The sequence below is a fragment of the Oxyura jamaicensis genome, chromosome 3, assembly GCF_011077185.1.
Source record: "Oxyura jamaicensis isolate SHBP4307 breed ruddy duck chromosome 3, BPBGC_Ojam_1.0, whole genome shotgun sequence".
Lineage (NCBI taxonomy): Eukaryota > Metazoa > Chordata > Aves > Anseriformes > Anatidae > Oxyura > Oxyura jamaicensis.
This window is the reverse complement of record NC_048895.1, coordinates 89,012,702-89,025,655: the sequence shown is the minus strand read 5'-3', so window position 1 is coordinate 89,025,655 and position 12,954 is coordinate 89,012,702. Positions and strand designations below refer to the sequence as shown.

The 12,954-nt window shown below is 33.9% G+C and overlaps 2 long non-coding RNA genes across 2 annotated transcripts in view; both read right to left on the bottom strand.

The window, feature by feature from the left end:
• The window catches only part of LOC118165038, a 67,010-nt gene that overhangs the window by 33,861 nt on the left and 20,195 nt on the right, over positions 1–12,954 (bottom strand). The gene's annotated exons all lie outside the window — the stretch shown is intronic.
• Positions 6,510–8,262, bottom strand: LOC118165042. The gene is made up of 2 exons (XR_004749832.1): positions 7,311–8,262; positions 6,510–7,272 (listed from the first exon to the last, which is right to left on the bottom strand). It is a non-coding gene; the product is annotated as an uncharacterized LOC118165042 (long non-coding RNA).

The window sequence follows — 12,954 nt, the reverse complement described above, 5'->3', positions numbered from 1 at the left end:
AGAATACTTGGATAAACCCATACTGGTGCTTGTTGCGAATATGCTTTTATGTAAGTGAGTGAAGAGTTATTTCTCTTAAAACAAAATCACTTTCTCTTCCCATAAGGTCTCATGATGGATTTGCTACATTGTTGTTATAAGAATTTACATTATTTCCTGCAAGGTCTCAAGTCTCCAAAACCTTGCAATCACCTGGTACTAATGGCAACACAGTAATGTTAATTAAACTGCTACTTTTCTGCTGAGTGCAAGGCCATGGCACCAGGTCCTGCAAATATGATACTGCCTAAAGAGAGCATTTTGCTGTATGGAAACAACCAATTCAATCTGTAAAATTAGAAATAGCAATACTTCTCACTGAATGTCCAGAAGGATACATGTAAGTGAATTGTACAACAGAATGATCTGATAACATGTGCTAGAAGTTTCAGCAAGTATTTTTGTGCTGTTTCTTTATCACTGTTCAAAAGTTCCAATATTTGGTTTTATTTTATTAAAATCTTCAATACTGAAGGATAGCAAGGGCACAAATCTATTACCACTTTCTATCAGGGAGCAAGTGAAATACTTGTCCCCTATTCACTACTGTTTTAATATTGCTTTGATTCAGAACGCAGTTTTGAATGTTATTTATTTATTTATTTATATTTAAAACAACAAAAGCAATACCAACCTGGGTTTAAATGTCTTTTCAGCCAGGAAAAAAAAAAAAAAAAAAAAAAAAAAAAAAAAAAAAAAGTTATTTTATGGTTTTCAAAAAACATCTTGAAGTGAAAACTAAAGTGGTAACATGTAAATAAATACCATTCTTATATTTTATGCATACACAAATATAGAATGAAGAATGTTTTACATTTGACTTGTTACTCCACCTGATACCTACAAACAGATATGCATAGCCTGTGCATATGTATAAAGAAGCAATAGGATCCATTTTGTTTTAGACGAAGAGGTCTTATGCACCGATATGTCTAATAGAATTGATATACTTGTGAGGAGCACCATAAAGAAGCACTTCCAAAAATAATGATCTAGCTGCAAAGCTGTGATATGAACAAAACCACAAATAAATGCAAAATAATACATTTCAAGTGCAAAAAAAGGGGCAAAAATATTATACTGTAGCAATGAGTCTTATCAACCTGCTGTGAGAGAAAATAGTAAAAGCTTTTACAAATTTACCATTGCCAGTAACTAGCAAAATGGTACAAAGTTCATTTACATTCACTTAGATTAAGGAAATAGAGTCCATAAATATTGATATCTATGAATATAGTTGTATCTTGCATATTTTCAAGATTTCCTGAAGTTAAAACAATATGTAAATAATAAAAGTCAAAGGAGGAGATATTACAGTCAGTTAAACTCAGTTCGCACCATGAAAAAGAGAATTTCCTCAAGTGGCACAAAGCTAATGGAAATAATAAAGACACTACCTGCATCAGCCACTTGATGCTTTACTCAATATAAAGGGAGAAGGGCAAGAAAGATTTCTGTTATTTCCAATATTTAATTGATTTCAGGTCATGGAGGATGCTCATACCAGAGATACAAGATGGTTTTGACCTCATATTGCAGTTTAAAGTTCATCGGCAGTCATGCAGCTGGTGCTCTGGGATCTCTATAATGTATTTGCTCTGAAAGTTGGTAGTTTTTCCTCCCTGTACTTTTTTCAGATAATAAGATGTATACAGGCAACTTCACAGAAGCATTTTTCTCTCAGACATATGTATGCACACATATCTCTGTCATCTGAACAAAGCACATTTTCCCTCCTTTTTCTTAAAATGATGTCCATTCATAATCACAGAGCTAGTGAAGTCAGAAATATAAAAGAATTGTTACATTATTTAAAATATCCCTTTCTTTACAGTGCTGGGTTGTCCCTTATAAATTATTTTCTTTTTCTGTTTGTTTGTTTGTTTCATTGTTTCATTTTTGTTGTTGTTGTTTTAATGTTTCGAGTCTAATTACTATCACCATGAGATAATTACTGCTCTTCTTTCAGTCTAAATTTGCTTAATTTCACACTTTTGTATCCATTTATAATTTCTGTTGTTATTCTTGTAAGCCCTTTTTTTCCCATTAACTTAAAATTTGCAGACAGGCAAGCTGTCTTTCTTTGCATCTGCCTAAAAAAAATGGGAGCAAATTGCTGGGCTAAGTTAATCTACTTTGTAAAAAACTATTACTCTGTATAAAGCTGTAACACATCAAAAGACTTCGAACCATACATAAGACTAGTTCTTCGTAGTTGAGTCCTGACAACTATAAGACCTATTTTTTACTTTTCTTTTGTCAGAAATCATAAATTATTGTATCTGTCTCTATCGACCATGTTCTCTGTACCTAATGGAAGGTCTATTAATGTATTATGAATGACACATCTCATTTTATTGCTACAAATCTGAAACCTTTTTTTTTTTTTTTTAAAGAGCAGATATTACAGTCAGTTAAACTCACTTCACACCATGAGAAACAGATTTTAAAAAAAAAAATTTTGAAAAAAAAAAAAAAAAAGGATTAATTATATGTTATTTGATTTTAGCAAAACATAGCTTATGTATAAACTCTTGATCCATTACATTGTCATGCTCTGGAGAGCAAGGGAATCTCTTTATCTCCATATAATCTGCATTTTTGATGGCAAATCTCTGAAAAGGAATACACTTTGACAAAAGGTAAGGGAATTTCACATAAATTCTTTTATTTGTTATATCATCTGAAACAGGCGGATCTGGAACCAATTTATTGAGTGTAAATTACTGCCAACTTTGCTTAGAATAACAAAGTGCCCCAGAGACTTCTGAGATGTGTAGCCGTAGTGAGCTGTCTGGCTACATGAGTATTTTTATATATACTTTTAACACATCTTTCAGATAAATCAGATACACAAAGGTGCAACCTAGCTCTCAGGGAAATTATGTGGACTTGTCAGACTGCCTGAAGGGTTTTAGGATCTGTGAACCAATGAATGGATTACACTGAACCATGAATGTAATTTGTTCATCTGTAACAGATAAAATATGGATATTTACCATATTAATGTTTAAGAATCTCTGAATAATAAATACTTCTAATGGAATTTATTCTGTTATTCATTACAAATCAATAATATGCTGTTTATTTTCTGATACAAATAAGTTAGTGTAGATTGTGTGTATATGAAAAGGACCATAACACGCAGAGCTGGTAAACTGTACTGTTGAATTACTATGCACCTTCTAATCAAAACTAAATCAAAAACATGGATGAAACATAAAGGCAAATGTTTTATGTGTTAATTTGCCTAGTAAAAATGTACTGATAGAACTAGTTGATCTCTCTGTCAACGTTTTGCATTGTTTATTACTGATATGATATTAACCATAGTCTTACGCTAGTCTACTGTACCAGAGATTAAAATAAAAAAGTCTTGAAAGTCTTTTCTGTTTTGCATAGAACAAGACATCTAGCTGACTTTTAAAAAATATATAACAGTCTTGCAAACTGGTAAATAACCATTTAATTCCATACTGTGTAATTAAAAAAAAAAAAAATCACCAAGATTTTTTTGTTCATGAGACCTTAACTGTAAGAACTGTGAGTATTAAGCTATGATTGCATTCTTCGGGTTTTGTCTATGATAGTGATTTTTTAGAAAATAATTTATTCAAATGCTATTAAGCTTTATCCACTGAATATTTTGGATATTTTTTTGGATATTGGATATTGGCTGTCCATAAATGTATTTACACTATTAGTACATATAATTTAATTCACCACTACAGGCACTGTGAGTGATACTTTCCAAATTAAAAAGTAGCATTACATTTTCCATATCTGTAGGTCTGTAAACTTGTTTCTACTTTATTGGTTACTTCTTATCCTCTGGAATAATGAAGCCTCTTTCCTTTTCCCATAAGTATTTATCAGTAGTTCAGTTTTAACTCTTAATATTCCCGAGATATACTGAAAGCTGTAGTCCTTTTCTTTTTTTTTTCTTTTTTTTTTCCTTTTACCAAGGGGAAAAAAACTCTCTTCAGTGATTATGGAATATCTTTGGATTACTATAGTTGTTCAAGGAGTATAGAAATCTTTTTACACCACCCTTGAGGACTTACGTATTACAATACACCTTTGTGTCACAGTCACCACATTTATTTTTGACCAAGGCCATCAAAGTGTATGTAACTTGAAGGTGAATCTCCAACATATTTTCTTAAAGACATAAACTCCCACACTTATGCAAAAGCACTGATGGTTGATAAATAATAATAATAATAATTAAACAAAATATAAAATACAACACAGAAAATAAATTCTGTTTTCTCAGTCTCAGAAAGATTCCATTATATTTCACTAGGATCAGCACATCTATCCATATGATGCACAATTTTAAAGTGAAAATTAAGTATTACTGCTATATAGCTATACAGCTATCTTTACTGCTGTAAAGATGCATGAGAGTATTTGCCAATCTCAAGGTTGCAACCTTGGAAGAAGATACTCTGCAACAATGGTCACAATAAGATGGTAAAATATTCAGGTGTTTGGATTAACCACTAGATTCCATAATGTGAAAGTCATGAGAGCTGAAGCTTGTTGACATTTCTAACATGCTGAGCTTGCTGCAAATCTGAGCTTCAGGTTCAGATTATAAAGGTGACTGGGCTCCCAGTTCTTTTTGAAGAGAGACTGTAACCCTCCCACTTCTGAGCAGCCACAGGTGCAGAACTACGTGGAACATGTAGGAAATAGACATCTGCCTTGTCACATCTTCCTTGCAAGGAATGTACCATTTCCATTTAAAATCAAAATATAGCAAGTTCCACCAAAATACTTCAGCAAATAAAAATGGCAGTCTCATTCCTCATATCAGAGGAATAAAAAGAAATAAAAATTACATCCCAAATATAAAAAAGACAAGGCAATAAACTATGCAAAGCCAACAATTCTTAGTGACAATAATTGTTGTTTTTCTTCTCTATGGTCAGGGAATAAAGAATATTTAGAAATCAAATAGCATGAAAAGAGATTAGCCATTAGGAGCTGTAAATTAGTAAAATTTGCTAGATATCAATCTGAATCATTACAGTTCATTGAAAAACCAAAGGTCTTTCAAATGTGAGTGACTATAATGTCACCTCCTTTGAACAGACAGAGGGTGTTAGCAGGTCTGTATGCAATAAATGAGACATGGGCCAAAATTTGGTAAAACATACCATACCAGACCAACTTGCTTATTTTATCAAAGTTAGCAATGCACTTATCAGGTCTACATACACAAAAATCACAGAATCACAGAACGGTTTGGGTTGGAAGGCACATTAAAGATCATCTAATTCCAAACCCCCTGCCATGGGCAGGTACACCTTCCACTAGACCAGGTTACTCAACATCCCGTGTCTTTGTTTCTTAAACATTTATGCTAACAGTTCACGAAAAAGAAATCAAAATGTATTCAATGTATTCAATTTAAAAAGCCTAAAAGTCTGAAATGACCTCAAGGACTTAAACCTATTGGTCCTGGCATCTTATAACTGATACATAGCTTTTATTAAGGAACCTTCCAGCGTACTGAAATATTGTTCATACAACATTAAAATGTAAGTGTCAAAACCTAGCTACTAGTAATATAATATAGAAAATCACCTGCTCTTTCAGCAAATCTAAAATACTACACAGACAGAAAAATATACAGTAATTTTTATTTGCTTTATATTGTCTGGCACTGGGCAGCAAAGACTGGACAAGTATCAGATGATTTCCTCAGACACCAAGGCCATGTCCAAGACAGTTGAAGAGACCAAGAGTGACCTCCTAAGCAGGGAAGATGTTGCTGAGAGGGACTGACAAAGCCTCAGTCAAAGTCAGAGCTCAAAAGCCACAGACACAGATTGGAGCCTCCATGGAGTGGTGAGGTGGAAAGGATTAATTGAATTTTTTTTCCAGAAGTCACACATTTCTAAAATTAGAATAGTTTGTGAATTCACTGTCAAATCAATGAAACTTGAAAGTATAGAAACATGTTACTTATGGTTGCTTATATTACTGTTGCAGGTGCTTTATTATACTGTTTTGTCTCTATACCAGGAACAGGATGCAGTTCAGGATTTTTCATCCTTCTTCCACCTGAATGAAGAATGATTTATCCTAGAGAGACGAAAAATACATTACCTCTGAAAGTTCCTGCTGAGCTTACAAGTCGACAGGAACTAAGACCTAGAAGCTCTGCCTCTTACATAGAAACAAGCTGTTGTTTCTATGAGTAAGAAATTCTTGGCCTGCAGCTACCAATGACTTCAGCACTTATAGACCCCATGCCCTCATCTTAGGCAGCTGAGTTTGGAGCCATATCTGCCATTTTTTTAACTTCAAGCCCTGAATTAAAACAAACCAAAATTGCTATATAAATATCTAAAATGAATTATGGATCAAAGCACCTCCTGTGGTTTCTGTTTGGTTTATTTTGGTTGCTTCCTTTCTTACTTGGTGTCTTTCTCTCCCCCCCTCCTCCCCCCCTTTTTTTCTTTTTTTCACAAAGAAGGCATCTATACTGTAACACTATTCCTTCCTTGATTTATGAGACTGAATTACAAAGGATGGGCTATACCGTCTTGGTTAACATATTGCTCATCTTAATTGTGTAAGCAATGTCAGCTAGGTGGTAAGTAGGAAGCTTCACACCTCTGTTATCATAATCACAATGCAGCTTTCAGGACACTAAGAATAGTGTTCAACTCCTTAACAGTGGATCCTATCCCAGTTAAAATAAGAGCAAGAAAAAAAAAAAAAATGTATTTTATGTGCTCTGTAAGTATTTTTATCCATGTATTTTACCTTTGTATTTAATTTACAGCTGTATATTTTTATTACCTGTGAGTTGAGCTGTGGGGAAAGATAGTATTTAACATGGTCTAAGTTAATTAGTGATCCAGGGAACTATTTGTATGTAGCGCTCAATGCCTGGCACAATTCTGGGGATAGGCTTCATATTTTTATTTCAGCAGTGAGTAGCAGTTAACCATCGGTCCAACACAGAGGAGGCTGCTATTTGGGAAAATGACAAACCACTTGCTGGCAGAATTCTGAAATTGTTTGGAAAATGATTTAGGTGATGCCTTACTTTTCAAGTTTCCAGATGACATATACCATGTATAATAGTTAAAGTTTTAAAGTCTGAATCATGTCCTTAAAAAAAAAAAAACTGGCAAACGTTTACATATGTGTTCATAAACACACACATAGATGTGCGAGCTGAAGTCTATAGGTTATTTTGAGACTTCATGTCTCAAAAACATACAAAAATAGAATGGATACATACATACATACATACATACAAAAATAGAATGGATAATCCTGTATGAGGAGAACTGACAAATATTAGGCATGGTCTATCTCACCTCCTTTCAGCCATCTAACATTGGCATCAGATCCAAGCTAGTTGCCTTGGCTGCCACTGTCGTCAATGGACAGAAAATGTGCTACATCCCCCACTAGGACAGAAATCTAAGACAGTTAGGATAACTGAATGAACATAAGTGATTGTAGACACCCAACTTTGTCTGGTGTCAGCCAGGGTGATTGCCATCTTTGTTCACTTAATTCGTAACATTATTTATTGTATCCGTGCCATTATCATGTTGTTTTTTGTTTGTTTGTTTTATTCTTTCAACACATTAAATATCTGCTTGTCTATTAAAAGTTGCTTGGGAACTATTAGTAACCATTTATGAGGGTTTTATGTACACAACATCACAATGACTGAATGCAGGACATTCCCAAAAGCTGAACCATTGAACTCTGTTTTTGCTGCAACAGTTGGATTAAGGTAGCATGCGAAAAGAAAAAGATTTTAACAGTTTACCTAGCATTGCCATAGTAGACCTCTAATTCACTGCACGCACCTTTAGCCTCTATGCAAGAATGTGGTATTCTCAGAATGGATGAAGACCTCCATCTTTCGGCTCCTGGAGTATTCTCCCTTCATCTTCCTGTCAGCCTGTCTCCCTAAGCAATTCATAACAACTGACCTTCACTTTCCCACAAATCAGAACAAATAAAAATATTTGCTAACTGTTTTATCTCTTTGAAGACTATCTCTGTCAAACCAAAGTTTGCACCTTGTCAAAACTAGAAGTGCTGACACTAAGAAATTGCAATACTGTCCTTCACTTGTGTCTTGGGAATGCTGACAGGGATGGATTGTGCACTTTGTTTAGTTATTTATTTATTTTTGCTTATTTTGCACATAGCTTGCTATTAAGTTAATCAGTATAATACTACAGGGACTGATCATAATTCACTGAAGTTATAAAACAAAGGGATTTCAGTGACCAAGGCAACTTGATCAAATATTGCAAAAATAATACAAACTGCCACCAAAAAAAAAAAAAAAAAAAGCCAATAAATTCAATAAATTTAATGAATTAATACATAGCAATTTCACATCTGTCCTAACTTTCACTGTGGTTATAAAGTCACTAATAAAAAGTGAGTTTATACAAATCCCAGCCAACATCCTCAAAAATCCATTTTGTAATTCTTCATTATTATTGATACCTCATTAATAAGGTAACCTGGTAGACAAAATGTTGAGTGAGTTCCATCAGTTCTTATTCCCTCAAGTACTATTAATAACCTCACATATTGCTATAGTGTGTCTCCTACAAAAACCTCTTTGACATTCACTACAGGTCATAACAGAGATTCAAAATTATGGCAAACTTATTTACACAGTTAATCATAATCAACAGTTTGAACTGACTTGTTAATTTAGGTGTGTGTGTGTGTGTGTGTATTTTTTAATGTTAATTTAATTGCATATGAACGTTGCCATTTGATAATTTGATGGGCTTTTTTAATAGCTACATACCAGATGGTATTCCCTTACAACTGCCCATTTTAAACCACTTATATATAAACATTTCAAAGGTAAATTTAGCTATATCAATTTTTACTTTGAAAAAATGGCTTTAAAAATATATTAACATAGTAAAAATTAGCAAAAAGACATGAACAATACCTCTGTAAAAAGACTGATGTACTTAAACTAAAACTTATCTTTTGTATGGAACACAGTAAAAGCTTTGATGTCTTGTTTGCATTAACTGTATGCTGTAACTTTCAAATTTTCCTGGATTTTAATTTTATTATTTTTTAATAAATGGATTTTAATTTTCCACTTTGTCTGTTTTCATCTGTTTGAGACCAAATTGCATTCACCAAATACTAGCTGTAAAAAAAAAAAAAAAAAAAAAAAGCACTAGCTGTCCTCATATTCGGTAACAGTTCTTTATGAAGGTCAGCCAATAATAAACAAACAAACAAAACAATACAATTAAATGTCAAGAATAGAAAGAAAAAAAAAAAAAAACCTGATAGTGTTAATGTTGTACACAATAAGTTCTCATTCTGAAGGCACTTCAATCTCTGTTTCACTTTATGCAGCAAATTAATAATCCCATTGAGTTCTGAGAAATTACTCCTATGAATAAAATTAAACTTGTGTATAAATGTGCATGTAGGTCAAGGCATTCATTTCCTTTCTATTACAGAAGATTTTCATTTTCCAAAACATCTTCTGTGAACACATTGCAGGGTTTTTTGCACCATGTCATAGTTTGGCACTAAGGGTTCCATGTGCTGTAGTTGAAGGACAGAGAAAGAAAAAAGTTCTGTTCTCATTTTTATTATATTGATTCCTCCTTAGTTACCCTGACAAAGTCATTTAGCATTTATTTGTGTCTGTGAAATGAAGATAGTAATAGTGATATCTTTAGAAATACAATCTATAGTTGAAAATATATTATTTTTCAATGCAGTATCATAAATACATTACTATGAGTTAAAATACATAAAAGAAAAAGAAAAGTCATATTTAAAAATAAACAGCTAGTATTTAAAAATAATATGGAAAATGAAAACAATGCAAATTTGCTTCATCCAAGTGTCTGGAGGTTCCCGCACTCATGAAAATCCAACTTTAGGGAACTGCTTCCACTCCTCATGCCTCATTCCTATGAAAGATATGATGTAACACAAAAAATCAACAGATCACAAAATGCCAGTTTTGTAGGCAGCAGTACAGGAATAATACGTTACCCAGGTAGCCTGTGACTATGTCTATAGCTTACTTTAAGATATTTTTAAAAATCAGTCCTATAAGGTGTGCTCATTCTTTTCAGGACTTCATACATCAGCAAATCCCAGGCACATCCACAGAGCATACAATGACTCTTCAGACATCACATCTATCCCACAAGCTCTTAAAGTGTACCTGTGAAAACCTGTTCTGAGATGTATTCAGCTGGTCTACCATGTCTCACTGCATGGGAGGCACTTCTTAATTTTGTACAAGCCTCTTTAGAACAATTTGGCAACCAAAATCTGGGTTTGCCTGCTCTTTCCTGCTGCTTTCTGAAGGCCTGTTGGCAGTTATGTTTGAAAACAAAGATGCGCTCACATCTACAGACTGTGGACTCAGCCCACCTGAACTCCTGAACAGCCCAGCCCAGCCTCCAGTCTCCAATCTTTTCTGACTAGGACACACCAGTATATGCTGTTGTTGCCATCATTATCTCATCTGAACCAAGATTCAGAAGCAGCACAATCTACAAGCAGCCACAGAGATTTGCAGAGATAAGGATGATGGAAATCCTCTTTGGATTCATGTGAACAATGTGCGTGTGCATGTGTCTTATAGATATGGAGGAAGCAAAAGGTGGGAGAGCTAAGGCATTTCTCCACGGTGCAACTTTAGGAGACAATATCATGTGCATTTTATTTCTCATACAATTTGTAATACTACACAAGACAAAATATCTTTGTTGTCTATGCTCATAGAACTCATGGCCAAAGAACACATCTAAAATGACAGACAAAGAACTACCTGGACTGAGCATCCAGCACCTCAAGTCCCTGTGTTTGTTCACAGCAGCTATTCAAAGCATCACACAGAGGACTCTGTTGACTTCAGCTCTGAAGTGAGCCCTGATTGCTGAGTCAGCAGGCATAATGAAGGCCAGAAGAAAGCCAGTATCATCAAGTGAAAGGTTTCTAGCAGTCCATTGAATTAATTTGTAGCAACAGTATACATCCCTAAGTTTACAGTGAATAGTCAAAAAATATAACACAATATTTTCCTTCAGGTAATGCTGCAAATCAAGGCAAGATTTGTCCACAGACATTCACACAAATAACCACTGAGAAAGCAGTATTGGGCAGCCAATTTTCCTTAGGGGAAAAACATACAAACAAGTAAAAAAAAAAAAAAAAAAAAAAAAAAAAAGTCCTTTTCCATGTGCCTAAAGTTCTTTTCCCACTTTCCTGGTTCTTTCCCTGCAGCATGTCCTGCAGCTTAGCTGCACAACCATGACAGGACTGTCTCTCTCAGGAATTCACTGATCCAAGACAAATGTAAAAAAGTGTGTATCAGGACAGGAATTCTGTGAATCCAATGATGCTCAGTCTCCTTCTCCACTGCTCTGTGTCAGCCAACAACTGTTAAATCAACCACTGAAGTACAATGCTTGATGATTTTATAGCATGCGCTTAATGTGCAATGCTCATTTTTAAACTTAAAAAAATATTTTGGAATATATATTATATATATATATAATAAGCACATATATATATATGATACTGCTACAGTCATGTTCCTTTCCCTCTTCACTCATTCATTCATCTGATTTACCTATGAGCTTACAGAAATTGAGTATGTTCCACAGCCACCTCTTTATTCCAAATTCTTAGATCTTGCTCTTGATGCTTACCTTACTGCCATACAGACAAAATAAAAAGCAAGTGAGCAACTGTTTTACTTATCGAATAATAAGTCAAAATAAAAATGGGCAAAATGCTTTTCTTTAATATGACAAAACAAACATATTAAAATGTATTCTGGGAAAAATAATACTTCATAAAAAACTGAACTGAAGTGTACTGGAGCATGCTATGCCCCAGTAAAAGTGACAAAATGCACAAATGCATTATTCCTGTTCTGGTTTATTAAATGGTTTAACAATAGTAGTACTAGCAGTTTTCTTGTAAATAAATGCATATAATTCATAATTGAGCTTTAATATGATTTTAATTTTGAGCCTGTAAAAAGGCTGGGATTTGTTACTTACTAAAATTCTATTTATTTACCTTCTTTGTACCAAATAGAATTATGAAGTTTTCTAGTTAAGACCGTGTGTCCAAAAATACATCAGGAAGAAAAATTTATATGAACATATAAAAAAATGTTTTTATAAGAAAAAGCCACAGAGGTAGGACTTTAGTGCAAAAATTCAGTGCTATAATTAATGCCAGTTGGTACCTCACAAGACTCGTCATCCACATTCTTATTTCTAAGTGCCTAATAGCAGTTGCTGTATTAAAGATAATTGCTCAAAAGTTTTGCATAATGAAGATGATATTGAAGGGAAATGTGCAAATTCAGTATGATAAAGTATAAAGAATTAATTAGTCAATAAACTATTTAGACTGGTATCCATCACTGCATCACAAACCAAACCTTTGAAACTGCCTAAAAATGAATTTATGGTAAAGTTTCTACTTTCTATCAGTTACATTTATAGTGTGAAGATAATAAAATGTGTAGTTATCTGCATAGACCTTTGCAGCTTATTCTGCAAGTATCAGTGTGTTCGACTCTCAACTGGACCTTTGCAGCTGTGGCCGTGTATCTGAGTGCAGAGTTTTATTGTATCTCATTAAATATTTTAATTTTATTCTAGCATGGTAAAAATCACTTCTACAGTATTTCCCGAGTTTTAACAAGACATGTCCCTGGCCCCAAAGGGTTCACAGCTTAAAAGAAGCTTGTCAAGGCATGTTGGAAGACAGTAACTCAGGAAAGGATTGTAAGGCAGAAGAGCACTGCATTAGTGAAAACAAACAGAGAGAACCCAGTAAACCCAGTATATTCTCAAGATATTATCTAACTGGGGGCTGGGGGGGGGGGGG